Source organism: Gossypium raimondii, chromosome 7, assembly GCF_025698545.1.
Source record: "Gossypium raimondii isolate GPD5lz chromosome 7, ASM2569854v1, whole genome shotgun sequence".
Classification (NCBI taxonomy): Eukaryota; Viridiplantae; Streptophyta; class Magnoliopsida; order Malvales; family Malvaceae; genus Gossypium; species Gossypium raimondii.
Genome location: NC_068571.1, coordinates 9796271 through 9823992, shown reverse-complemented (window position 1 = coordinate 9823992; position 27722 = coordinate 9796271). Strand labels below are relative to the sequence as shown.

At 33.1% G+C, this 27722-nt stretch overlaps 1 pseudogene; it reads left to right on the top strand.

The window, feature by feature from the left end:
* Window positions 1-27492, top strand: LOC105764249 (receptor-like protein kinase FERONIA; annotated as a pseudogene).
* The last annotated feature ends 230 nt before the right edge of the window (window positions 27493-27722 follow it).

Genomic DNA, 27722 nt, shown 5'->3' with positions numbered 1-27722 from the left:
TGTCCTGCACTCCATCTCCACTTCACTATTCATTTCCTACCTTTCTTCATCTCTTATCCCTTTCTCCATATGCATCTTCTCTCTCTGCCTCTCTGTTTTTCCCTCGCAATGGAGATTCCAACCAAAACACCAACTTTTTCCTTTCAAAACTCGTTCCCCTGTCTCCTCTCCTTCTTCTTCTTCTTCTTCTTCTTCTTCAGTCAATACATTGTGGTTCCTGTTACAGCAGATTTCAATGTTACCCCTTACCACCCCATAAAAAACATCGCAATTGACTGCGTTTCTCCTTCCACCAATGCCTTGTCCCCCGATAGCCGTTCTTGGGTTGGGGATGGCAATGGAAAATTTAGCCCCATAGAGCCACAAAACAACAAGTACAAATCATCACTGACTAAAGCTGTATCTCCACCGCCCTCATCAGATGATAATGTCCCCTACTCCACAGCTCGTCTTTCTTACTCACAGTTCACCTATTCTATTCCCCTCACTACTGGCCCAAAGTTCATCCACTTGCACTTCTATCCAACTTCATATCCAGACTTTGACGACCCTTCTAAGAAAGCTTTCTTCTCTATTAAAGGTGGGGGGTTTTACCCTTCTCAGGAATTTTAGTGCTTCACTCCATGCTGTACCGGAAGTTCCACCTATCATCAAAGAATTTTGTATAAATGTAGATGAAGGTCAAAGGTTAAACTTAACCTTCACTCCTAGTTTTGATATCACTGATTCTCATGCTTTCATCAATGCCATCGAAGTTGTTTCCATGCCGATCAATCTATATTATACACCAGAGATTGATAATAACGGCGTACCTTTTGCTGGCCAGGTCCAGGGAAGCTTTTACACCCTAGGAAACAATACTGCCCTTGAAATGATGTATCGAGTCAAAGTTGGTAGGAGCGAAATCCCGCCAGGAGAGGACACTGGGATGTTCCGGGGCTGGTTAATAGATGACGCCTATTTGACAATAGCCAAACCAAGTGCTCTTCCTATTAATGAAAGTATTAATCTCACCTTCAGCAGTGATACACCATCGTACTCTGCTCCAAGGAAGGTTTATGTGACTGCAAGGACCATAGGGATGAATAAGACCCAGAATGAGAACTACCAGCCGACATGGGAGTTTCCCGTTGATTCTGGGTTCAATTACTTCGTAAGGTTACATTTTTGTGAGTTTCAGATAGAGATAACCAAAGAAGGTGATAGAGTGTTTGAGATCTTATTGGCTAATTCAATTGAAAGTCACTCTAATAACAATTTTTCCAAGACACGATACAGTTACAAATCAGTCACAAGATAACAATTTAGAATAACAATGAAGCATTCAATAAATAACAATTGCATTTCGATTCAATGTTTAAGTTGATTTAATAGTTTTGCCCAAGTCACACAAGAAGAAAAGACAACCAGACACACGAGTGTCTAATTGAACATCAAACGATAGATGAAAATTGCGCAAGCTCCAACAATGACAGTACTCTACTGCGCGATAAATGTGACTTAATCAATGACCGACCAAACATCAAATGTACAAAGCACAACAATGACAATATTCCCAAGCGCTCAAGGCAGTCTACACAAGGAACAATAAGCGATGATGGGAGACCCCTACACTCTATAGCATGCCGACTATATTCAAAGAATTTTCAACTAAGGCATTTAATCAATTATTAAAATAATCATTTTAACAATGGTTTTTCAGAAAATAATCAATTAATAAAAATAGCAAGTAGCCATCATTAAATTCAATTTAATAAACTACCAAGTAAAATTTCAAATGCAAGAATTACAACATCACAATCACTAAGCTAATAATTTAACTATAACATTAAAATATTTTAAAATATAAAGATCATAAACCGAATTTCGTTCTTTAGAAGCAATCAACCCTTCAAGATAATTCGTAACAATGTATAAAATTAAATTCCAGTTAATAATCAAGACAATAATTTAATTAAAATAAACAGATAAATAATCATGTGTCTAAAATAATCAAATTTATTATGCTTTTAAAATTAAACTAAATCACATATATAATGAGTTTTAAGTTTAATACATGGAAGAACAAATCTAACCAAAGTGAAATATGAATTAAGATATATCTTGATAAATGAATAATAGGTATTAACGCTCGTTTATTATCAAAATATATGCTCCACAATTGTTTTTAATTCATTAAAGAACCACTTCCATTTTAAATTGAACCATTGCCAAAGGAAGAAGCCGAAACCAATAGGGCAAAGAGGAGAAAAAAAAGCGAGTAAAGTGCTTATTGTGTCATGGTCTGCATCGGTTGCGGAACTGTCCAAAGCAAAAAAAAAGGCAACATTGTAGCTTGTTGAGTCATCGGAGGGGCTTCCACACGAGGAAGATGTGGGTTTGTCGTCGAACTCAGGGGAAAAAGTTGCGATGAAAACACTGAAGCTGGAACTAATGAGGCTCAATTCGAGTAAAGCGACGGAGTTGGCCGAGTCGTCGATGAGGCTTTCACCCATGGAAGAGGTGAGTTTGGCATCAGACTTAGAGGAAGAAACCGCAATACAAACCATAAAGCTAGGATCAATGAGGCTCATTTCTGTTGACACATCGGAGGGACTACCACCCATGAGAGGGGTAGGGTGTACATTAAGCTTTGGGAAAGTTCTGATGCAAGTTGGACAGTTGACCTGAGTAAATGCAACAAGAAAGATACATTCTCAACACTCTGATAGTGTTTTTCATTTTAACTTGTTGACTTGGCAAGAACGTAGGGGCCCTTTCGAAGTTCTTGAGTAAGGGGACCGAGAGACTGTGGGCAAAGCGAAGCCAAGTAATGTGAATCAAGAGGATTCTATTCGAGGCAAGTTAGAATGTTGGCAAGAGAGTGACATAACTTCTTGTCGCTGAGATGTACAAAAGAGTAGGACAGTTCTAGTTAAGAAGAGACGTAAGCCGAGGCAAAAGTCCCGAACAAAGGGAAAAGCTAAGGCGTCGAGACGAAACCGGGACAAATCAAGTTAGTGCCCATCGAGTTTAGATGGGGGTCATTTGGCTCCCAAGAACTAGCCCGATTCGGTAAGCTGTTGGAGAAGCCTGTCAGATTGAAGCCTGGTTGGCCCAATAATGAAGATATGACAACTTAGGCTATTTTGGTAACTAATCTTAGAATATTGATAGAAAACATTCCCCTCATTTGTACTCACTCCATTCATTGTTCATTATTATTTGTGAATAAGAGAATATTGAGAGCATTTACTCAAATACCTCTTGTGCATTCTTTTCTGTGGCTTTCTGTTGTTCTTTTGTGGCTTCTTTTGGCATAAATTGCTTCCGCTATACAAATTGGTGCCTTGGAGTAGTTCTAAAGGAATCCTCACTTGAGTAAAGGCTGACTTAGGCGAGTTTAGACGAACGAATCGCCTAAGGCTGCACGGATCACGAGACAAAAGATCTAACCCCGTAACACAAGAGCATCGATAGATCGAAATGCTGAGGACCACATGCAAATAAGTTTGGCAAAGTGGGCACAACATTGGTACAAAAATGGAAGCCTTGATGAGATAATTGATCCTTATTTACAGGGTTAGATCAAGCTTCCAAGTCTATTAAAATATGGTGAAGTAGCTATAAGTTGTTTGGCTTCGGAATGGATGAAAAAGGCCCGTAATGGGTGAAGTGGTGTATGGACTTGAGCTTGCATTGCAGCTGCAGGAAAGTGAAATAAATAAAAACGATGCAAATCATGCAAATGACTCATCTTCCATAGATTATCATGTATTGCTTACTAGTGATAGTGGATCAATAAGAGTTGGTCGCTAGATTAGATGCTTTAATTATTTTCCCATTAATTGTGAAATTAATTCCAGCTTTTTATGAACAACGGTTGTTAAATTGGCTACAAGTTCTATCATGCATGTGAAATCTTTCTAAAACATTGTTAATATATATTTAGTTAAAATATACCACTCGACTTTCTTTTGTAAAAGACTTTATTTCAATAACTTATTATCAAAAACTTCATAAATTTCTTTCAACATTTAGACATAAAAGTTAAAATCTTGTGTTGCAACATAAATAATATATTTCACAAGATTTTATAATTAAACTTTTTTAACGGAAAAAGAACGTAGAAAAATCGAGTTGTTTTTGGTGTAAGACTTTTCCAAGTCTTCATGGTCAATCTCTGTAGATGAGTCTTGCAGTGGGGTGCACGGGAAATTTTTTTATTTATTGAACCAGAAAAAGGTTTAGTAAGTTTATAATAGTACAAAACTTCATTTAGAAAATTCCATCGTCATTTTCTCCAACATTTTTATGAACATCAACCACTTCTAATAGTCCAGCGCTATGATTTGTTGTGTGACTAATGAACTCGAAATCATGAAATTGTAACATGATCATTCTCGTAATAGCGAAATCTAAGACACTTTTTAATAGTTAAGAAAGTTTATCTCCGAAAAGTGAACTAGGATTAACTCTTGAGAAACATTGTGACCCGACCTATCCAGTTGTTTTTTTAGCCTATACTTCAATGGTTATCTTTGGTCATCCTTTTGCTTAGATTTATGCGATGTTTGGTTCATTGGAATGACGATTCCATTTTGTCACCATTTTACACGTTACAATAATTCATTCCTTTGGTTCATTGCTTGAGTAATGTTGTAGAATTATTATTACAATTTTATTCTTTCAAGTCTAATAATAGAGGTTTAGAGGTAAAGGCTCCAAGTAAAAGAAAAATGTTCCCCAAATATATCTTATGGAATTTCAAAATACAACAAAATTTTCCCATAAATCATAAATAATAAATCGAGTCAAAGCTAACTATTTTCAATTTTTAAGAAAAAAAATAGATAAGAATAATAATAAAAAAACTTCCTTCTCTACTTAATGGAAAGTATAGGAGGTTTTGAACTTATAGCTTTAAAGATGAGGAAGAGGAGACAAAGATGAATACATGTGAAATTTAAGATGGTAAGAGAAATGGTAGTGGTGAAAACAACTACATTAACACAACTAAGTTCACTTAATTGAATTAACTCGTCTCTCTCATCCATTGTCATTTTCTCCAACATCTTTATGATCATCATAAACTTTCTTCCAAGGATTAGAGCTAATACCTCGACTTGTGAACTTAATATATTTCACAGGATTATATAATTATTATTGTAAAAGGAAAAAAAAGAAGAGAAGTTAGTTGTTTTTGGTATAAGACTTTTCCAAGTCTTGCATAAAAAATTCGTGGAGTTTGTGGAATTGTTTTGGACAACACTATCGACTATGCTCAACAATATAATTATTTCTTACCAAAAGTTTACTTTTAATATTAGACAACTTTAATTATTTTGAAATATTAAATTAGATAATATTGTGAATATTATAAATATTTTATTATTATAAAATAGATATCTATTAAAATAAAAATTTAATATATTTTAAAACTCTAATATTTACTAAGAATAAAATTTTATATCATTTATACTTTTAATAGGGATTAGTCTTGGTAATCAACATCCATAGGCAAGTCTTGCAGAGAAAATTCTTGATGATGAGAAAATATTATCTTGTTAGAATTAAGTGGCCCGAATTCTTATTTAAATAAAATATAGTGGTAAAATAAAATAAAAGTAAAATCCCTATAGAATTATACTTCTTTTATTTTATTTTAGAATAAGGTTTTAAACCTTATTAAACTCCATCTATTCGATATTGATTAGAATAAGGTGTTTCAATCTTACTACACCACTATTAGAATATGGTTTTACAAGCATATAAATAGACATAGTCTACTCCTCTTGTAATTAATTTGAATTCGACATAGTGAATTTTCTTCTCCTCTACCTGTGATTTTTTCCTGAAAAGGTTTCCACGTAAAACTTTGTGTGTTATTTATTTTTATTTCTATTTTCTTTGCGATATATTGTCATCACCAAAGTTCTATTTTTACAAATTGGTATCAAAGCTTCCGGGTTGTTCATCTCAATTACGGTAATGACGTCTTTGAAGTATGAAATTTCGCTGTTGGATCGCAACACCAAATTTGTGTTGTGGCAGATAAAGATACAGGCAGTGAAATTTCGCTGTTGGATCGCAACACCAAATTTGTGTTGTGGCAGATAAAGATGCAGGCAGTTCTTGCACAGATGGACTTAGAGGAAGCCCTGCTAGGGGTAGATAAGATGCCATCAACATTTACGGAGGAAGAGAAGTGCAAGAATCGAAAGGCGCTAACACAATTACATCTGCATTTATCTAACGAAATTTTGCAAGATGTGATGAATGAGAAGACCACTGCTAGATTATGAAAAAGGTTGGAACAAATATGTATGTCGAAAATTCTAACTAGCAAGCTGCATATGAAGCAGCGCCTTTATGCTCATCGTTTGGACGCAGGTGCTTCTGTGCACGAACACCTAACAATATTTAAAGAAATTCTCTCAAACTTGGAGGACATAGAGGTTCAGTATGATAAGGAAGATCTAGGGTTAATTCTACTTTGTTCATTTCCCCCGTCTTATTCAACCTTTAGAGATACAATTTTATATAGCTGCGAGTCTCTCACAGTTGATGAGGTTTATGATTCTTTAACCTCGTATGATAAGATGAAACATCTCGTGGTTAAAATTGTCTCTCAGAAAGAGGGTGTTATTGTTCGTGGGAATAATATCAGAATGCTGATGATGATCATAGAAGGAAACAGGAATGGAGTCCTCACAATAAATCTAAGGGTAGATCGAAGTCTTCAAACAAAGGTAAAACTTGTAACTTCTGCAAGAAGAAAGGGCACATTAAATCTGAGTGCTATAAGCTACAGAACAAGATTAAAAGGGAGGCTATGAATCAAAATATAAAACAACTAGAAAATTCTGGTAAAGCTGATGTTGTAGAAGACTACAGTGATGATGAACTTCTAGTCGCTTCTGTCAACAATTCTAAAGTGAACGAGGAGTGGATCCTTGATTCAGGTTGCACCTTCCACATGAGTCTCAATTAGGATTGGTTTACAACTTACCAAACAGTGTCTGAAGTTATTGTTTTGATGGGAAATAATGCTTCATGTAGAATTGTAGGTGTTGGAACAATTAAATTTAAGATGTTTGATGAAGTTTTTAAAACACTTAGTGACGTACGACATGATCCAAAACTGAAGAAAAATTTAATTTCATTGAGTAATCTTGATTCAAAATGGTACAAATACACAGCTGAAAGTGGGATTTTGAAGATTTCCAAAGGTTCCCTCGTTGTAATGAAAGGGTAGAGAAAGACTGCCAAGTTATATGTTTTGCAGGGTTCTACTGTTACTGGTGATGCAACTATCTCCTCCTCTTCCTTGTGAGATGATGATATTACTAAACTTTGGCATATGCGCCTAGGGCATATGAGTGAGAATGACATGACAGAATTGAGCAAAAGAGGACTTCTTGATGGGTAAGGAAATTGCAAACTGAAGTTCTGTGAGCACTGCATTTTTGGGAAGCAAAAGAGAGTTTGATTCACCAAAGAAATCCATAACACGAAGGAAACATTGGAGTATATTCATTCTGACCTGTGAGGGCCATCCAAAATACCTTCGAGAGGTGGAGCTAATTATATGCTAACTTTTATTGATGATTTTTCCAGAATTGTGTGGACGTTCTTCCTGAAGCAGAAAAGCGATGTGTTTTCCACATTTAAGTCTTGGAAAAATGTGATTGAAAAACAGACGGGAAAACAAATAAAATACCTCTGCATAGACAATGACTTAGAGTTCTGTTTTGATGAGTTTAATAAATTGTACAAGTCAGAAGGGATCGTAAGACACTTGACAGTTCGTCATACTTTCAGCAAAACACATTGCAGAACGAATGAACAAAATGATCATGGAAAAGGTTTGATGTATGTTTTCAAATGCCAACTTACCAAATTCATTTTGGGCCGAAGTAGCCTCTACTGCATTTTTTTGATCAATCGATCTCCATCTGTTGCCATTGAGAAAAAGGACTCCACAAGAGGTATGGTCTGGTAATCCTACTGACTATTTTGATTTAAAAATCTTTGGGTGTCCCGCGTATGCTCATGTTGATAATGGAAAATTAGAATCGAGATCCATTAAATGTTTTTTTCTTGGTTATAAAACTGGTGTAAAATGGTATAAGTTATGGTGTCTTGAAAATAAAAAAGTTGTGATTAGCAGAGATGTTGTTTTTGATGAAACTGCTATGCTACCTAAATTTTCTCTTAAAGACTCTTCCAATAAAGAAAATCAAAAGCAGGTGGAGCATCAGATTAATCCAGAATCTACAACAGAGTTGACTTCTCAAGCCAGTACAAAAATTCAAAATAAAGTTGTTTCTTCACCACAATACTTTATTGCCAAAAACAGAACTAGATGAGAAATTAAACCTCCAAAGAAGTATGCCGAGGCTGATCTAGCTACTTATGCTTTAAATGTGGCTAAAGATATAGATGCAAACCAAGAGCCATCTAATTTTTTTGATGCAGTTAGCTGTGAAGACTCAGAAAAGTGGATGTTTGCTATGCAAGAGGAGATGGAATCAATCCATAAAAATAAAACATGGGATCTTGTGAAACTTCTTGAAGGTTAAAAGGTTGTTCATTGTAAATATGTGTTTAAACAGGAAGAGGGGACTCTAGGAGTTGAAGAACCCAGATATAAAGCAAGGTTTGTTACAAAAGGTTATAGTCAAATTCTAAGAGTGGACTTTACAGGTGTGTTCTCCCCAGTTGTGAAGCATAGTTCGATTCGAGCTTTGCTTGGTATTGTGGTATGTATGATTTGGAGCTTGAGCAGTTAGATGTAAAAATTGTATTTTTGCATGGAGAACTTGAGAAGGATATTTACATGGAACAACCAGAGGGTTTTACAGTCTCAGAAAAAGAGAATTATGTTTGCTTGCTGAAAAAGTTCATTTACGGTTTGAAACACTCACCAAGACAATGGTACAATAGGTTTGATTCTTTTATGACTTGTCATGATTTTAAAAGAAGTAGCTTTGATAGTTATGTTTACTTTAAGAAAAACAGTGATGGTTCTTTTGTGTATCTACTCCTTTATGTTGATGACATGTTCATAGCAGCGAAAGATAAAGGAGAGATAAGAAAGGTCAAATCCCAACTAAGTGAAGAATTTAAGATGAAAGATTTAGGACCAACAAAGAAGATACTTGGTATGGAGATTCTTAGAGATAGAAAAATAAGTAAATTGTACCTAAGTCAGAATGGGTACATAGAGAAAGTTATTTGCAGATTCAATAAGTAGAATGCTATGCCCGTTAATACTCCTTTAGCAGCCCATTTCAGACTTTCATCAGCTTTGTCTCCACAATTAGATGATGAGATTGAGTACATGTCACATGTTCCATATTCTAGTGCAGTGGGATCTCTTATGTATGCTATGGTTTGTTCACATCCAGATTTATCGTATGCAATCAGTGCAATTAGTAGATACATGTTGAATCCAGGTAAAGAACATTGGAAAACAGTTTAGTGGATTTTAAGATACTTACGAGGTACTACTGATGTTTGCTTACAGCTTGGAAGAACCAGAGATGGAGTCATTGGATATGTTGAAGCTAAGTTGGCTAGAGACCTTGATAGAAGAATATCTCTCACAGGTTATGTCTTTACAATCAGAGGTTATGCAATCAGTTGGAAAGCCACTTTGCAAGCCACTGTTGCTTTGTCTACCATTGAAGCTGAGTACATGACGATTACTGAGGCTTGTAACGAAGCTATTTGGTTGAAGGGACTCTTTAGTGAACTCAATGAAGACTGTTGAAACCACTTTTTTTATTTGAAAAAATAGGGATCGATGTTGAAAATGAAAATGGGAGTCGCCACTGATCTTTTATTAGGGTGTGATCGGATCACCTTGAAAACAATTTTAGGTCTACGAATTTTGAGAAAATAGGTTTGGGAGTCAGTTACGCACGAGGAAGGGTTAGCACCCTCGTGACACCCAAAATTGGTACCGAATCGATTGTTTAATGTCTTAGTGTCAAAAATTCTGAAAGATTTTAAAATACGATCCTTTTAACTTGAATAAATTGAATTGAATAATAAGACACTCTTATTTCAAAGAAAGAAAGTGTCACACCCAGTGATTTAGGGCACACTGTTTTTAATCTTCAAAATTAAGTTTATCTTTTTAAAACCCATGCATTTTGAGAAGGATATTTGGTTATTTGGGTTGAATGAAAAATCAAAACCCAATAAGTTAGGGTTCAATTTCTCGAAATTCCTAAATGCCGAATATTGCCTTTATTATTTTTTAAAAAAATCCTCATCTTGAGAAAACAACGTGTCATATCCAATGCATTAGGACACAGCATATCGAATTCCTGAGAATGGACTTTTTATTTATGAAATGTGTATAATTTTATTGGAAAAGAGATACTCTGCCACCTAAATCCAACGAAAAAAATCGAAGCCCAGTAAGTTAGGGCACAATTTTCTCGAGAGTCTTTGGACACCGGGTATTTTGAAAATAAAATAATTTCGATATTTTAATAAAATACAGTCTTTTAAGCAATGTAATGTGATTGAATTTTTTCGTACAATGCGAAAAGGACAATTCGAAAATAAAATGTACACCAATGAACAATAAACAATTAATAAACAAATACAAACAAGCATGACAATAATAATTTCAATCATACATTATGTAAATATCAACATTAGCTAATAAGAGGAAACTAATTAAAAGTCAAGCAAATTTACATAACACTAATGAAATATACAAATTTAAACATAATTTAAGAAATAGATATAAAATATATAAATTAAAAAGTTAAAATAAATTTGAATAAATTAACAATATTGAAATAAGTTGAAATAAATTAAAGATGTTAAAATATTTGAAAGAAATAAAATATCTATATAATAATATGAAATTAACAATAGATTATGTATGTATGTATGTATGTATGTATGTATGTATAATGAAAATAATTTAATATGAAATATGTATACATATAATAGTATTATATAATAGCATAATATAAAAAGGTATATCTACAGATCTAAAAATATGTAATGAGTGAATTTAGAGAGAATATATTATAGAATAAAATAACACATTATAAAATTATAATAATAATATAAATAAAGCTCAAAATGATAATATATAATAAGATAATGTACAAAAACATAAGTGAAAATATGACCAAATATACCAATAATAATAATAAATTAATTAATAAATTAAAAAATAAATTTAAAAAAAGGATTAAATCGCAATTAAAACTAAATTAACAAGAAAATAATAGAATTAAAATAAAGTGGAGGACTATACTGCAATGAGCGAATTACATGGGGGCGATTGGGAAATATGTCACTTCCCCAAAACGCAGCGTTGCAATCTAGGTTGAAATGAAACAACAACGAAAGTGCAGAGCAAAATTTAAAAAAAATAAAAATAAAAAGGACCGATTTAAAAACCCTGTAAGAGTAGAAGGACCTTTTGCGCAATATACCCAAGTACTGAAAAAGGCGCGGATCCTTCCCCGGGTCAGGTCACCGCGCAGGTTGCTGGGATTAATCGACCAATACAGCACCATTTTAGAGCCACTGAAACAGGCCCTAAACGGTGCCGTTTTACGTACTATATAAAACTCCCTCATAACCCTAAAATCAGAACCCTAAAATCAGTTTGTTAACAAACAGACACCACTTTCTATCCCTTTGCGCCACTTCAGCATCGAAAGCCCCCTCACCCATTCAATTTTAGCCTGAACGGAGGAGGGATTCGGCGATGCACCGATCCAGGTAAGGCTTTTGAACCCTTTTCTCTTTATTATTTTCGCATAAAAACGAAACGAAAAAGGAAAATAAAATAAAAAAATTATGAGAATCACCTTAAAAAAACTGATATTTGATTTCTTTTTCTCTTTTTTTTTTCATTCAATATTCGTAACCGTTTACAGATTTTTGTTGGCTCTCTTTATAGCCGAAATCAGTGAGAAAATGAAATAACCCAAGAATATTTTTTACATTTATCCTTATTTACTGCTATTTTTTATTTGCTGTTGATTTATGCTCTTTTTGTTTGCGTGTCCTTTTTGCAGGTACGGTGTACGAAGGGTGGACATGGCGCAACGCGTGGAGGTGTGGTACGGTTGCTGCGGCGCTGGGAGCCGAATGTTGCTAGGGTTCCTTGCTCCTGTTTTGCGTTTTGGGCTCATTGGGCTAAAGGTTTTTAGGCTAGTAGGTTTGGGTTTTAGTTGGGTCTTTTGGGTTAGTCTAGTTTAGGTTAAAATGATTTGGGCTATGTTAATTTTGCTGTAATCTGGACATGGGCTTTAGTTATGTAAATGGACTTTGAACTGGGTTTTATTTTTATTGGGTTTTAATCGGGCCCAAGCAAATTGGGTATTACAAAGACCATCAAATCAATACAGTATTTTGTGACAGTTAGAGTGTCATTTTCCTTACAAAAGATCAAATGTTTCATGAGAGAACAAAACACATTGATGTTCGGTATCATTTTGTTCGTGATATTATTATTCGTGGTGATATTGTTGTGAGAAAATTAGTACTCATGAAAATTCTACAGATATGATGACTAAGTTACTTCCTATATAACCAAGTTTGAGCATTGCTTAGACTTGATTGGTGTTCATTGTTGAAGTTAAACCCTTAAGGAGTTTTATGGAAGAGGTGGAGAACTTGTTCGTTGAGAGTTCACGATGAAGAACTTGTTCATTGAGAATTCGTGTCAAGGTGGAGATTGTTAGAATTAAGTAATCTGAATAATTGTTTAAATAAAATAAAGTGGTAAAATAAAATAAAAGTAAAATCCCTATAGAATTATACTTATTTTATTTTATTTCAGAATAAGGTTTTTAAACCTTATTAAACTCCATCTATTTGATATTGATTAGAATAAGGTGTTTCAATCTTACTACACTACTATTAGAATATGGTTTTACAAGCCCATAAATAGACAGAGTCTACTCCTCTTGTAATTAATTTGAATTCGATATAGTGAATTTTCTTCTTCTTTGCCCGTGGTTTTTCCCCGAAAGAGTTTCCACGTAAAAATCTGTGTGTTCTTTATTTTTATTTTTATTTTATTTGCGATATATTGTCATTATCAAAGTTTTATTTTTACATATACAATTATATTTTTTAAAATATTAAATTAGATAATCTTAGTAATTTATAAAATTATTATTATAAAGTAGATATACATTAGATAACAAGTTTAATATAATTTAGGATTCTAATATTCATTAAAAGAGAATTTATATCATTTATACGTCCAATGTCCATTAGTTTTCATGGTCTGGCATTTGGATACAAGTCTTGTAGAGAAAATTTGTGGAGTGTAAATTCTGTTTTATAATGACACTCTTGGTATTTAATGCTAAAGAAACAGCAACAAAACTAAAAAAAACAAATAGAAACAAATGGTTGTTTGAAATAGAAAACAAATAGCACCAAAAATGTGCTGTAAATTGTTGTTTGACTAAGGGCTAGTTTGGATGGGCGGTGTGTTTACCTCCGGTGAGGTTAAAAACAGCGGTGGCGGTGAGATTAGTTACTGTAGCGTTGAGATTGGGTACTGTAGCGGTGAGATTAGAAACAATGTGGAGTGTGTGTTTGGATTCAAACGCAGCTGTAGCGGTGAGGTGAGAATGAAAAATGACTATTAAAGACATCATATTAGAATTGATATATAATAGAAATTATGTAAATTAATTTACTTTTTTAAAATTATTAAAATATGCAAATTCATTTAATAAAATATTAAAATGTATCTTCCAATATTTTAATGAATTATATAATTAATTTAAATTATTTATTAGATAAAATGATAATTATTTTTAATTTTTTATAGTTATAATTAAATATTTTTATAACAATGATAAATATTATTTTCACAAATAATAACATTATACTTGGATCAAATTTTGAAGTATCTAAACGGATGATTTTTAATAAAAAAAATATAGTAACATAAGACATAACAAGTTTCATTATTACTAGAAATTAGGTTATGATACAAAATGTGTTTACAAATATTGATTCATTAAACTAGTTGCAATGGTTTCCTTAACATTGTGATTTCAAGGTCACTTTCTCGTTAGAAGAACTCGATTCACCTCATCAAAGCGGCTTGAAGAGACCGGCATGTCCGTATATTCTCAAATTCTCGAAAATCCTTATCATTTGACCAAGCATGTCTTCGAATGTAATTATGCAAAAGCATTGTTGCAATAACTATTAAAACTTGCTTGTCGAATGAATAACTTGGAATATCTCTTAATATTGGCCATTTTTTTTCCACACTCCAAATGTTCGTTCAATCACAGAGCGTAACGAAGAATGGACATGATTAAAGATTTCTTTTTTTCCAGATACTTGATGATTACCTCGACGAAAATCAGGTAAATGGTATCGTTCCCCCTATATGGACCTAGAAAACCTACCATTTGTGGATATCTGGAATCCACAAGATAATATTTTCCTGCAAAAAAAGTAAAACATAATATCAAGTTCAAAAATAAATTAAAAATTTTAATATTTTTTATTTAAAAAGTAATTAAAAAATTAAAGTTCGACCTGGTGGAGGGTGTGGAAACTTCAACTCTTGCTTTCTAAGTGCTTGCAAAAAAAATTCTACTATCATGTGCTGTTCCTTCCCAACCAGGAAATGCAAAAATAACGCACATGTTGAAGTCACAAGCTGCCATAATATTTTGAGTTGGTTCACCTTTCCGTCCGATATAAGGTATTTGAGAAGAAGGTGAAATGCATGCTTTTATGTGTGTTCCATCTATGGCCCCAATACAATCCTTTAAAATAAATACAAGTAATGAGATAAAAGTTAGAAATAATTTATGTTTTAAAAATATAAAGATTGTGTAAATTTTACCTTAAAGTGAGGCCAATATCTTGTATCATGTCGAATATGGTTCGGTACTTCCTCGAATTGACCTTCAATGGGTTTAATAGTGTCTATTCCCATTCGAGCAAATATATGCAACATATCAGTAAAAATTTGACTAACAGTTTCCCCAGATCGTTGAAATCGCTCTGTTGCATTTGAATTTGATTCTCTATTTCCAAGAATGTACAATGATAATGCTAACTTCTCCATCACTGATACTTTCCCATTCTTTAAGCCATAATTTGTTTGCAGATCATGCAACAATCTGTGAAATATATTTTTTGGCATCCTAAAACTAATCATGCAATGATCATCGTGCCCATTTAATACTTCGTCCACCCACATTTGACCAGTATAATTTGAATCCATACGCGGTTGCATAGTGAAATAAGTTTCATGGTGTACCAATACACTGCTTAACACATATTCTTCCTCTTTATGATAATTGTTGTGCTCAACTTGGGTAACAATTGTGGCTATTCTTCGTTGAGCTTCTTCACTTAATTCAGATGTATCATAATTCATATCAAAACTATTATACATATTGTTAAATTCATCCATAACCTGAAAAAGTAATCAAATGAAAGTAAATTAATATTTCGTGACATTCTATACAACACAGAAACTTGATTAAAAGCATAGCATAAAAATACCAAACATAAAAAGTATCATACATTAGTTTTACATATAAAAAAGTAGTATAGTTATATTACAATAATAATTCTATAGAGCTTATGGTGGAGGTGGTTGATGGTATGGTTGGAAGGGAAATGAGGATGTTGCTACCAAGGACGAAAATGATGCAATTGGATTTTGTTCAGCATACTCGCGTCGAAGCCACCAAACCCTATCATCTGGATCTAAGTTTAAAAACACTTCTCGTTTCACCGGTATTTGGAACATTTTGGTGGAAAAATAGTACAGTTCATCTTTTTTTGGAATTTCATCTCCCAAAGCACGCAAAGCATCCATTGCATTTGAATTAGTATATTGAAAGTGTGGAAAAATAATTTCATTCACTGGCTTCCTTGGACTAGACATGCTCTCACACAATTTCTCAATCTGGGTAGTTAATGTATTTCTTGATGATTTTCTACTTGAACTTGATTTTTTTCCTTTAGTGTACAACCCCAAGTGTTTGCTTTCTTGATCGAGGATTTCATGAAAAGGGTTTGATGGTACCTCATCGGAGGAATACCTTCATTCTCGTTACTATGTTCATCTGAATCACCAAATCCTCATTAGGTGCATCATCTCCCATAGGAACCCCACTTGGAAGAACACTGCACGAAGGTGCCCATGCGTTCTCTCTAGTGGCTACAATGCCACCAAACATTTGCCACATTAACTCATTCAATCGTGGCTCAATTCCTTTCTTCTTAAATCCTTTAAAATCAGGATTTTCCTACATAACATGTTAAATTTAAATGTTATACTAAGATTTTTATAATTGTAAATTATTAATTTCAATAAACTTTATGCATTAAAATAATGATAAAGTTAACACTAACCTGTATTTTTGCAGCCCACCATTCTTCCGTAGCATCGACCGTCTTTTTAGATGGACACCATCCAATACCTGTAGATTCCTTAAGCAACACCCTCCATAACCTCCATTCCTTTTTTAATGTATCCCACTTATTTTTCAATTGAGGTTTTCCATAATTTTTTTGTGTTTTGCTTAAAAAAGAGCAATGACATTTTCCCATCCTTTTGAGTTTAGATGAGTTGTCGGTCTATTACCAGCATTGACTTCATTCACGTAAAGTTCACAAAATATCAACGTCAGCTCATCATCCCAAACAGCTTTTGTTGCTAAGCTACTATCTCCGTCCATAAAATTTCGTGTCTTTACCATCTATTGTCATTGATATAATTCAGTCAATGTGCTAGCATCCACCAAGAAGCATAGAGAACATATATAGTCTATAAGTTATTTTAGACGTCTCCTAATGCTAATCTTTATCTAGCCACACCAAAAAAAAACTGGCACCTTAATTGAAGCTTCAACTTAATGGAAAAAGGGAAAATGAATGCAACAAAAATATAATTTTCAAGTCTCATATTTACTCCATTTCTGATTCTCTTGGACACAAGACATATTTATATCGATATCAGATTTAAGTCTCTAGGGCAAACTAATAAAATTAAAGAAAAAATCTGCAAGAACCATTGGTTCACGTTTATTGCTTAAAAATCTATCTACAATACAATTTCCTCATGTTTCTGTCAAATAAAATTAACAAATGCTATTTTTTTTATCTATTTTAGAATGATTTGACAAAAACTATAAATTAAAATACTCAAATAAATTTTCTTCTAAAGTTGGAGGACTAAAAAGGTTATTATGCCGAAAATGAATAATAATAAAACAGATAAAATGTTGAAAGAAGCATAAAATTAATACGTGTAATTCATAGGAATTTGACTCGGCGGAGCCACCGAGGGGAGAAAAAAAAGAAATAAAAGCTCTTTCGTTCTTTGTAATATTGGCGTAGGCAAAATAAATCCATTATGCTTCAAAGATTGAAACTAACCGATTATGGCTTCCTTGGAGATTATGTAGGTCAGTTCGCTTCTTTCTTTGTTTAATTCTCTCTTCTTTTTTTTTCTGATACTTTTTTTCTGATTATTTGAAATTCAATGTGATTTTAATATAGGAGCAAGGCAGTTTTTCATTTCTTCTTCTTTTTCTGTTATATTTTTGTGAATAATATTTGGTGAATATGTTTTGATCTCTGTTGTAATTTGTTAGATTTAATCATATTCAGTTTTTATGTAAATTTTTGTGGATTAATTAATGGAGTTTTTATAAAAAGATATGTAGGCACGGATCTTTCCTAGCTTTGCTAAAAAAAGTATGAGGCATTGGTTATATTCAATTCCTCATATGTTCTACCTTCACGCTACTCAGTTTGCAGCAAATTTTTTTGGGTTCATTTTTCTAATTCTCAAGTATCTTTGGTTATATTTCTGCATGTTCTATCTTTCTTGGAATTGGTAATTATATGTTTGTTGAAATTCATTGATTAAGGTAGTTTTATTGGATTGTATTTTAAATGTTGGTGACTATTTGGGAGTAAATTGCGGCGCTTGTATCGATTGGGAAGGATGATGGAATTAAAGGTCTTGGAAGGGCAATCTTCCTCGTGTTCTTTGTAGTTTTACTTCCACTCTTTATTTTGGGATTAGATTTCGATAATGTAATTGTGATGGTTTCTTGAATGTTGTTGACATTGATTTAGTACTAAATGGTTCAGTGATAAGAGTTGTACCTTACAAGGTGATCCACTCTTTGCTTATGAAACTTATAAGGTAATAAAATAATATGCATAATGTAATCTTAGAATTGTATTGATGCTTATTGTGTGTCCCTTGATGGAGTTAGTCATTTGATTTCTAGTTCCTATTGAATTCTAGAAACTTTTCACAGCGAAAGATGGCGAGCTATCTGTTCTCAAAAGACTTGCTGCTGGATCTTGTGCTGGCATGACATCTACATTTGTAAGTGATTCAATAATCAAGTCTTCTTATATTATTGTTTAGTGCAAGTTTTCTGGTTATGAATATAAGTTAAGTGATTTTAGTATAAATTTTGCATGTTCATCAGTTTGTTTGGGAGTTAATCAAACTCATGAAACTTTGGGCCAATGGTGTGTTGTGTTCATGTCATTCGGGGTGAAAGAGATGGATTTGGGGGAAGATGTTGATGCTGTTGATGGTGGTTTGTAGTATGTGAGAAGAGTGATAACTAGTTTTCATTCAATTGTGGTTTGTTTTATCCTTAAATAAGTCAACGTGCTCGGCATTTAAGTTTCTGCTTTACATCATTTGAGGAATGGATCGAGGCATATGGGGGCAGTTCACTCCTCAAAACAATTTATAAGGCTCTAGATTAAGTGAGTGTAAGTTCGAAATGACTAAATGCAAGTCTCAGCAGCTTGGTTGTATTCCCATATTTTTCCTGTAATTTTGTGATGAGAGAATTTTGTTATATTTTACAAAGCATAGGTCATCTTTTAACAGGTATGGATGAATTTGGTAACCTACCTATGCGATTGAAATCGTTTTGGGATAGTTTTAGCATTTTTTTATATTTTGATATATTTTAGAAATTATTAATAATCATTAATAATTTTATTTTTAATAATTTTCATAGATTTTTTTGATTAAATTTTATTTTATTAATGATAATATTCCAAAATGAATTTGTGCATATAGTTGTTTAGTCATTTGTTCAAGTTAATTATGAATGTGCAATTTTTTTTTAATGATAATATATTCTTGCACCTAGTAGGTTGGATTGATGCTAAGAGGAATGGGAAAAAATTCCTTTTATCAAGTGATGCAGGCCATGACTGTTTGATTTCTTTCTTCCCCAAAGTACCAAAAATTCCCTTCGATAAAAGAAGGAATTATAAGATCATATATGCTTGTGATATATGGTATATGGTATATGGTACTAACCCCCTCACGATGAACTTGTGTTAGGCATGAAGTCATATAGCAAACCTGCTAAACTTGTTCATATTACTATAAGATTTTGTTTTTTCGTTTGTTTAGTTGTGCTTTGTTTTGTTTTTGATAGTTTTAGTTTTTGAGGGTTTGAGACATGAATACAACATTGCTGGAGACATGAATATGGATGGTATTATTATTGATTTGTTTTTTTTATTTTATCAGGTCTCTTTCATTAGATAATAATGTTTTAATTATGTTGATTTATATAGGTTAGAAGGGAGAATATCAGTGAAAGAATGAAGTATCTGCAAGATTTAGTACCAGGATGTAACAAAATCACAGACAAAACTGGTATGTTGAATGAAATCATCAATTATGTTCAATCTCTTCAACGGTAAGTAGAGGTAAAAAAATAATGGAGAAAGAACATATGGATTTGTGTTTAAAGGAAAAACAGAAACTACTTTCATACAATTCAAACACATATATAGAGTAGAAAAAGAAGGGTTTTCACTTACCAGATCAAAGTTGAGAACAAGATTGATAGGATGAGTAGAAAAATATAACTTCTTTGAGAGTCCTCTCTTTATTACGGTGGAGTTTTGTTCTTGTCAATTGAAGAGCGGGGTTTTTGCATTTTGGAAATGAAATTAACTTAAATTTTAAGGATAAAATGGTAAAATAATAAATAAAAGTAAGGCTATTTTTATGCATTATAATGTCAATCGCTCGTTTAGCCTCCAACTACGCTATTTGCTCCGGTGAAAATTAGTGATCGTGTGGTTGAAAAGAAACCTCACTGATCTGACACCTCAACCAAACAACACAGCAGTGAGTTTGGCACCATCTTTTCCTTCAAAACGTGCCTCACTGCCTCAATCCAAAGGAGCCCTAAGTCCTCTGTTACCCATATGCAGTAGAGGAGACCGATGATAATAACAAATGGTTTTTAGTGACATCCTATGGAGTACACATAAGAAACAAATGTTAAACTCTACTAACTTGACTAATCAAAATACAAAAATGGGAATTTGAAAATTCAAATGTACAGTAACTGACCCTGTCCTGCACCCCATCTCCACTTCACTATCCATTTCCTACCTTTCTTCATCTCTTATCCCTTTCTCCATATGCATCTTCTCTCTCTGCCTCTCTGTTTTTCCCTTGAAATGGAGATTCTAACCAAAACACCTACTTTTTCCTTTCAAAACTCGACCCCTGTCTCTTCTTTTTCTTTTTCTTCTTCTTCTTTTTCTTCTTCAGTCAATACATTGCGGTTCCTGTTACAGCAGATTTCAATTTTACCCCTTACTACCCCATAAAAAGCATCACAATTGACTGTGGTTCTCCTTCCACCAATGCCTTGTCTCCCGATGGTCGTTCTTGGGTTAGAGATGGCAATGGAAAATTTAGCCCCATAGAGCTACAAAACAACAAGTACAAATCATCAGTGACTAAAGCTGTATCTCCACCGCCCTCATTAGTTGATAATGTTCCCTACTCCACAACTAGTCTTTCTTACTCAGAGTTCACCTATTCTATTCCCCTCACTTCTAGCTCAAAGTTCATCCGCTTGCACTTCTATCCAACTTCATATCCAGACTTTGACTACCCTTCTAAAAAAGCTTTCTTCTCTGTTGAAGGTGGGGGTTTTACCCTTCTCAGGAATTTTAGTGTAACAGCTCGATTTAGATCCTAGTAAGAATAGTGATTTTGAAACCACAAATTTGAGGTCGTAAGATTATTTTAATATTATTTTATGTGTTTACAGCATGTTAGAATGCACTGGTGAAATTTTCGTGAATTAATTTTACAGATTGGTTGTCTAATTTGATAAAAAGGACTTAATAGCGTAAAATACAAAAGTGACTTTCTATTTGTTAAAATACTAATTTACTATGGCTTATTAATTGATAAGTCCTTAAAATGATATTTGGCCACTATAATATAGGCAAGTGGACGGTAATGGACCACCATTAAAAGGTTTTGTTATTAAATTAAAAAAGTTAATTTGGTAATTGGCTTAGTAATATTAATTATAATAAAACAAAGCCACATTAGTGTTCATCTTATCTTCATTATTTTCAACCGATAATAAGTAAGAAAAGGAGAATATAGAAGCTAGAGAAGAGGACGACTGCATGCAGTGGAAAAACCATGAAATTGTTTGTTTAAAAGCTAAAATTTTGGAGTGCCAGGGTAACTCTTCTAAACTCTCCATTAGCTATAGCTTTTTATTGATAAATTATGGTTAAATTATTGATTTAATTTTGACCGAATGTGTGAGGGAAGGAACAAATTGAATTGTTATAATCGGTGTTGGGAAATATTAGCAAGCTTTCCTTGAATTTTTCTTATTCTTTAGTGTTTGATAATTTTTGAAATTGTTAAATTGCTGTTCGAATTTTACCTCATTAATATTGTTAATTGTTGCTCTATTTATACTGTCCGATTGTGGTATTGATGTTGTTCGATTATTGTATTGTTAATGATGTTCAGAGAGTGGTGTATTTATGCTGTTTTAAGGATTGCTATTTGGTGTATTAATTTAGCAGAAAAATATGTTATTTTAAGGACTATTGTTTGGTGTATTAATGCAGCAGAAAAATTCTTGTTTAGTCGTCAATTAATGTTGTCTAAGTGACTGTATTTATGTTTTTTTAAGGATTATTGTTTGGTGTGTTAAAGCAGCAGTAAATTGTTGTTTAGATGTCAATAAATGTGGTTTGAATGACTTTAAATTATGTTAATAATGGTCGAAGTTGCAAATGAATAAATAGTGATGTATTTATTATGTCTGAAATTTGAGAAAAAGGAGTGTTTGATGCTGCCTTTAATGTAGCTGAGAAGGTAATAAAAGACCAGTATAATGCTACAGATTTTATGTCTTAAGTGTTAGTTAATGAGTTAGTTATATGGTGATAAATAGCCGTATGTTTATATCGTTTGGGGGGTTTGTGGACTATTAATTAATGTTAATTAATGTTGTCTAAATTTAAGCTATTGAAAAGTGTAATTAGTAATTAATATGTACTGCATCAATAAGTTAACTGTTAATTATTATTAAAGTTGGTTTTAGTGGATTAATTGGTCATTGTAATGCGTGATTTGAATCTGTTTGAATTGATATTAAGTACTTAATTATCTTGCCATGTTTTTTTGTATATTAATGTAGTTTATTAAAGAGTATCTTAATGCCATCCAAATATGTAAATATTTGGACTTTAAGTTTAATGAACTAATATATATTCCTACCGTATTCATGTTGTCCAAATTGGAATGAATTGGATAATGGTTGTGTTTATGTTTGTGTTTGTGTTGACCATTTGTGAGGAATAAATATGTTTTTACTAATTGTAATTAAATGATAGAATGATTTGAGTTTGAACTTGATTTGATATTTGAGTTAGTTAATATATTGATTTATTATTATGCTTTGATAGTGAAACAAATAGATCGATTATAAATCGGGGAAAAAATACGGTTGTGGAATAATCATCTATGACTTGAGGTAAGTCTATAAGTATATAAATGTCGTTAAATTTGATAATAGACAAATGTTACATGATGAATGGAATTTTTTAGGAATATATGTGTATGGCCGAATGTGTATTGAGCAAAGGAGCTATATATCGAGTTCGATCCGATCGAGATTCAATGTCCGAGAGTCCTGTACGAACCCTAGGAATAGATAGGATACATATGTCATGACATAGGATTTTCGATATGTGTTTTCGTGTAAGACCACGTATGGGACGTTGGCATCGATTTGTGTTTACGTGTAAGACCATGTCTAGGACATTGGCATCGTATTTGATTCGAGTAAGACCCTCTCTGGGACAATGGCATTGATATATGATTACATGTAAGACCACGTCTGGGACGTTGGCGTTGTACGAGCTTTCTGATTATCCTAGTATCCTTTTTAATTCTGAACGGTTCAATGGGCAATGTGAAGTAAATACCGAATGTGAAATCGAATTAAAAGGTTCAGGTATGTATTCATACTATGATATGAAATTAAGGTAAGTTGTAAACTTGAATTGATGTACTTGTGATATTATAAGTGATTCGGCCTATTGATATACTTGTGATATTTAAGAGTGACAATTATATATGTTTATGAGTATTGGTGCATTTAGCTATATGATGTTAAATGCTAATTTATATTTGAAAACATATAAACTTGTGAGTGTGATATATGTATATTTCATTAAGGTTCGGATTGACTAGGTTAATTGACTTAGAGTTAATGTTCATATGATTATTGTTTGCTTATGACTTACTAAGCTGCGAAAGCTTATTGTGTGTATGTTTGCTCTTCGTTTTATAGATTTTGGAAGTTGGTTACGAGCTCGGGGATCGTCAGAGAAGACTATCACCCTATCGACTCCTTTCGGTATTTTGTTAAGTTTGAATTCGATCTTATGGCATGTATGGCATAGTTGAAATGCTTGATTTTGGGTTATGTAATATTGAGCCATGAGAAAATGGCTTATTTCTTTTGGTTAAGCTTAGTTTCTATCCCTTTTAAATATAATAGATTTATTTGATGCTTGAGTAATTAGATTCGGTCATGGTATAATTATGTATAGCTTGTTTAATATGTTTTGTTAATGATCAATTGAATTAAGTCATGGTTTAAGCTTGTATCAAAAGTAATATGTATTTCATACGTATGTGATATATATATTCGTGTATGTTTATTGATAAGGTTTTGATATGTGGATTGAGTAAATGGTTAAAATGCTAAGTATATTTAAAATGAAATGATAGTTAAGTTCAGGTTATAAGATATGGAAAAATATGTGTAATTTCGGTCATGATTTAGATCTGTTTTAGAAGTGTGTTTTATGTTATAAATGAATGTATGAATTTGAGATTGGTAAATGAGAAATGATATGTATAATTTTAATATGTGAATTAAGTATTATGCATGTCATATAAGTGTGATGTGTTTCGGCAAGAAGATATGTAATGAATATGATTCAGTTGTGGTTTATTATGGATTCATTTATAATGTTTAAATTGATTTATGGATAGGCTTGAAAGTGGTTAATGATGTGTAGTTATATTCGGCTAGTGATGGGTAAAACAAATACATATACCTATGATATGTTTAATTGTGGTTCGTTATTTAAATGTTGAATGATTGATTTCAAAATGTGTTAAATATGTGGTAGCAAATTCGGCCTTAGTAAATGGTTCATTTTGATAAGCATGTGAGTTGTAATATTATTTACCTATTTATGATTGAATATGATAAATTTTATTATTGAAAATGCATATGAATTGGTAAGGAACAAGATACTATTCTATTGTTTGTAATGTTTGTTAATGTTTCATACATGGTTTTTAAATAGGATAAATGATACGTTTTGTTTTGACTTAATGAGTGAATTTGCAAAAGTACGTAATTGTTATGTTTGATAATTAACTAATGAAACAGACGTTTATAAATAGATGGATATATGTATGCAGTACATGTGAAATAAAATAGGTTTGATGATTAATTAGAAGTTTGAAAGCCATGAACTTTGGTCATAAGGTTCGGTTATTGAGATTATATGATATATGTATTTGATGTAAATTAGTTGGATCGAATAAGTGATTAAATTATTAATATTGATATTTTTAAATTTTTAAAGCATGACTTGTTTATATACCTTAAGTAGTAAGCATGATTGGGTTTCAGTTGGTTAAGTGAACTATATGTATAATAATTTTATTTGAATGTATATTGATTTATAAGTTGTGTGATATTGATATTAAATATAAAATGCATGTGTATTGATGTGATTGAATTACGAAACAAGAAATGTAGTAAATGTCTGTTCTGATCTATGCTATGTCCGGTAATGTCTTGTAACTCTAATCTAGCGACGGATATGGGTTAGGGGTGTTACATTCATTGCTTCACTCCATGCTGTATTTGAAGTTCCACTTATCATCAAAGAATTTTGTATAAATGTAGATGAAGGTCAAAGGTTAAATTTAACCGTCACTCCTAGTCTTGATATCACTGATTCTCATGCTTTCATCAATGCCATCGAAGTTGTTTCCATGCCGATCAATCTATATTATACACCAGAGATTGATGATGACGGCGTCCTTTTTGTTGGCCAAGCCGAGGAAAGCTTGTACACCCTAGGAAACAACACTACCCTTGAGATGATATATCGAGTCGAAGTTGGTAGGAGCGAAATCCCGCCAGTAGAAAACACTAGGATGTTCTGGGGCTGGTTAACAGATGACGCCTATTTGACAATAGCCAAACCAAGTGCTCTTCTTGTTAATGAAAGTATTAATCTCTCCTTCAGCAGTGATACACCATCGTACTCTGCTCCAAGGGAGGATTATGTTACTGAAAGGACCATAGGGACGAACATGACCCAGAATGAGAACTACCAACTGACATGGGAGTTTCCTATTGATTTTTGGTTCAATTACTTCGTAAGGTTACATTTTTGTGAGTTCTAGATAAATATAACCAAAGAAGGTGATAAAGTGTTTGAGATCTTATTGGCTAATTCAATTGTAGAAACTGTAGCAGATGTTATATCTTGGAGTAGTGGAAATGGGATTCCAGTATATCAGGATTATGTGGTGTAAATAGGAAAGAAAGGAAATCAAATGCAGCGAAATCTCTCTATTGCTTTGCATTCTTCGCCAGCTTGGAAAACTAAATATTCTGATGTAATCTTGAATGGGATTGAAATATTCAAATTGAGCAATGGTTTTTTTCTTGCCAGTCCAGATCTAGTTCCAATAAATCAAAAAGAAAATTCACTGCCCACCTCAACCAAGCCTAACAATAATAAAGTAGTATTCGGAATTGTGGTAGGCATAATATCGGGCTTTGTTCTTCTTTCTCTTCTTTATTTCTTCATTTACTTTCAAAAGATGAGAGTCAAAGATACCAGTTCCAGTAAGGGAATTTCATAGTGGAGTCAGTTTTCTGGTAAAGGAGTTCCAGTAAAAGGGTCAACCAAGTGTGGTAGCTCATCTCTGCCTTCTGATCTTTGTCATTACTTTTCACTGTCTGAGATCAAATGAGCAACCGACAACTTCGACAATGTTTTCATTATTGGTATTGGAGGTTTCGACAACGTTTACAAAGGATTCATCAATGGTGGGGAGACCCAACTTGCAATAAAACGGTTGAACCCTGAGTCTCAACAAGGTGCTCACGAATTCAGGACCGAGACCGAGATGCTTTCCTAGCTACACTACCTTCGTTTGGTCTCATTGATCGACTATTGCAACGATGACGGTGAGATGATTCTGGTCTACTATTACATGGCTAATGGAGCATTTCATGATCATCTTTACAACACCAAAAACCCTATTCTTCCATAGAAACAAAGGCTAGAGATTTGTGTTGGTGCCGCTCAAGGGTTGCAATATCTTCATTCAGGTGCAAAACACACCATCATTCATCAAGACGTTAAGACAACAAATATCTTGCTAGATGAGAACTGGGTGGCTAAAGTTTTGGATTTTGGAGTCGGCCCCACTAACATATCCCAAACCTATGTTAGCATGGTTGTGAAAGGTAGCTTCGGGTACTTGGATCCAGAGTATTATCGTCATGGACAATTGACTAAAGAGTCCAATGTATATTCATTCGGTGTGGTCCTTTGTGAAATATTATGTGCTAGGCCACCGATTAGTCGGTCGACCGAGAAGAATAAGGTAAGCTTAGCAACATGGGCTCAAGAATGCTATCGAAATGAATCACTTTACAATATCATTTATCCATTTTTGAAAGGAAAGATTTCATTTGAGTGTTTGAAAAAAATCACTAAATTGGCAATGAGTTGCTTGCATGATGATGGAATCAAAAGGCCATCGCTGGATGCTGTGGTGTGTGGGTTACAGTTCGCACTGCAATTGCAAGAAAGTGCAGAAGAGGAGCCCCTTAAACCAAATGCCAGTGGTGGGTTTGAAGAAGACATGGATGAGTTTAAAACCTATGAAATGGAAGATGAGAGTGGGGAAGTGTTCAGTAGCATTGGCGATCATGTCATGAACTCCAAGAGTACTACTTCTTTCAATTTAAGAACAAGCGACGAACAAAAAGTTTTTGTATCAAGGATTCTGATAAATACTCGTCTAAGGTAGTTTTTTCTGAGATTAGAAACTCACAAGGACGATGATCCAAACATGAAGCTTGTTGGTAGTTTTTTGAGTTCATTTGAGAAAGATCCAAATATATATTTGATTGATTTAAAAAAAAATTGTATTGTGATATTTGATATTTCAAAGTAGTTTCATGTAACTATGTTAATCACTAAGCTATTCGAATGTAAACATGAAGCGCATTATCCTTTTATTTAAGGGGTTGAGAAAGGTTATGGGTAATTTTAAGTATTATATCGACAATTCA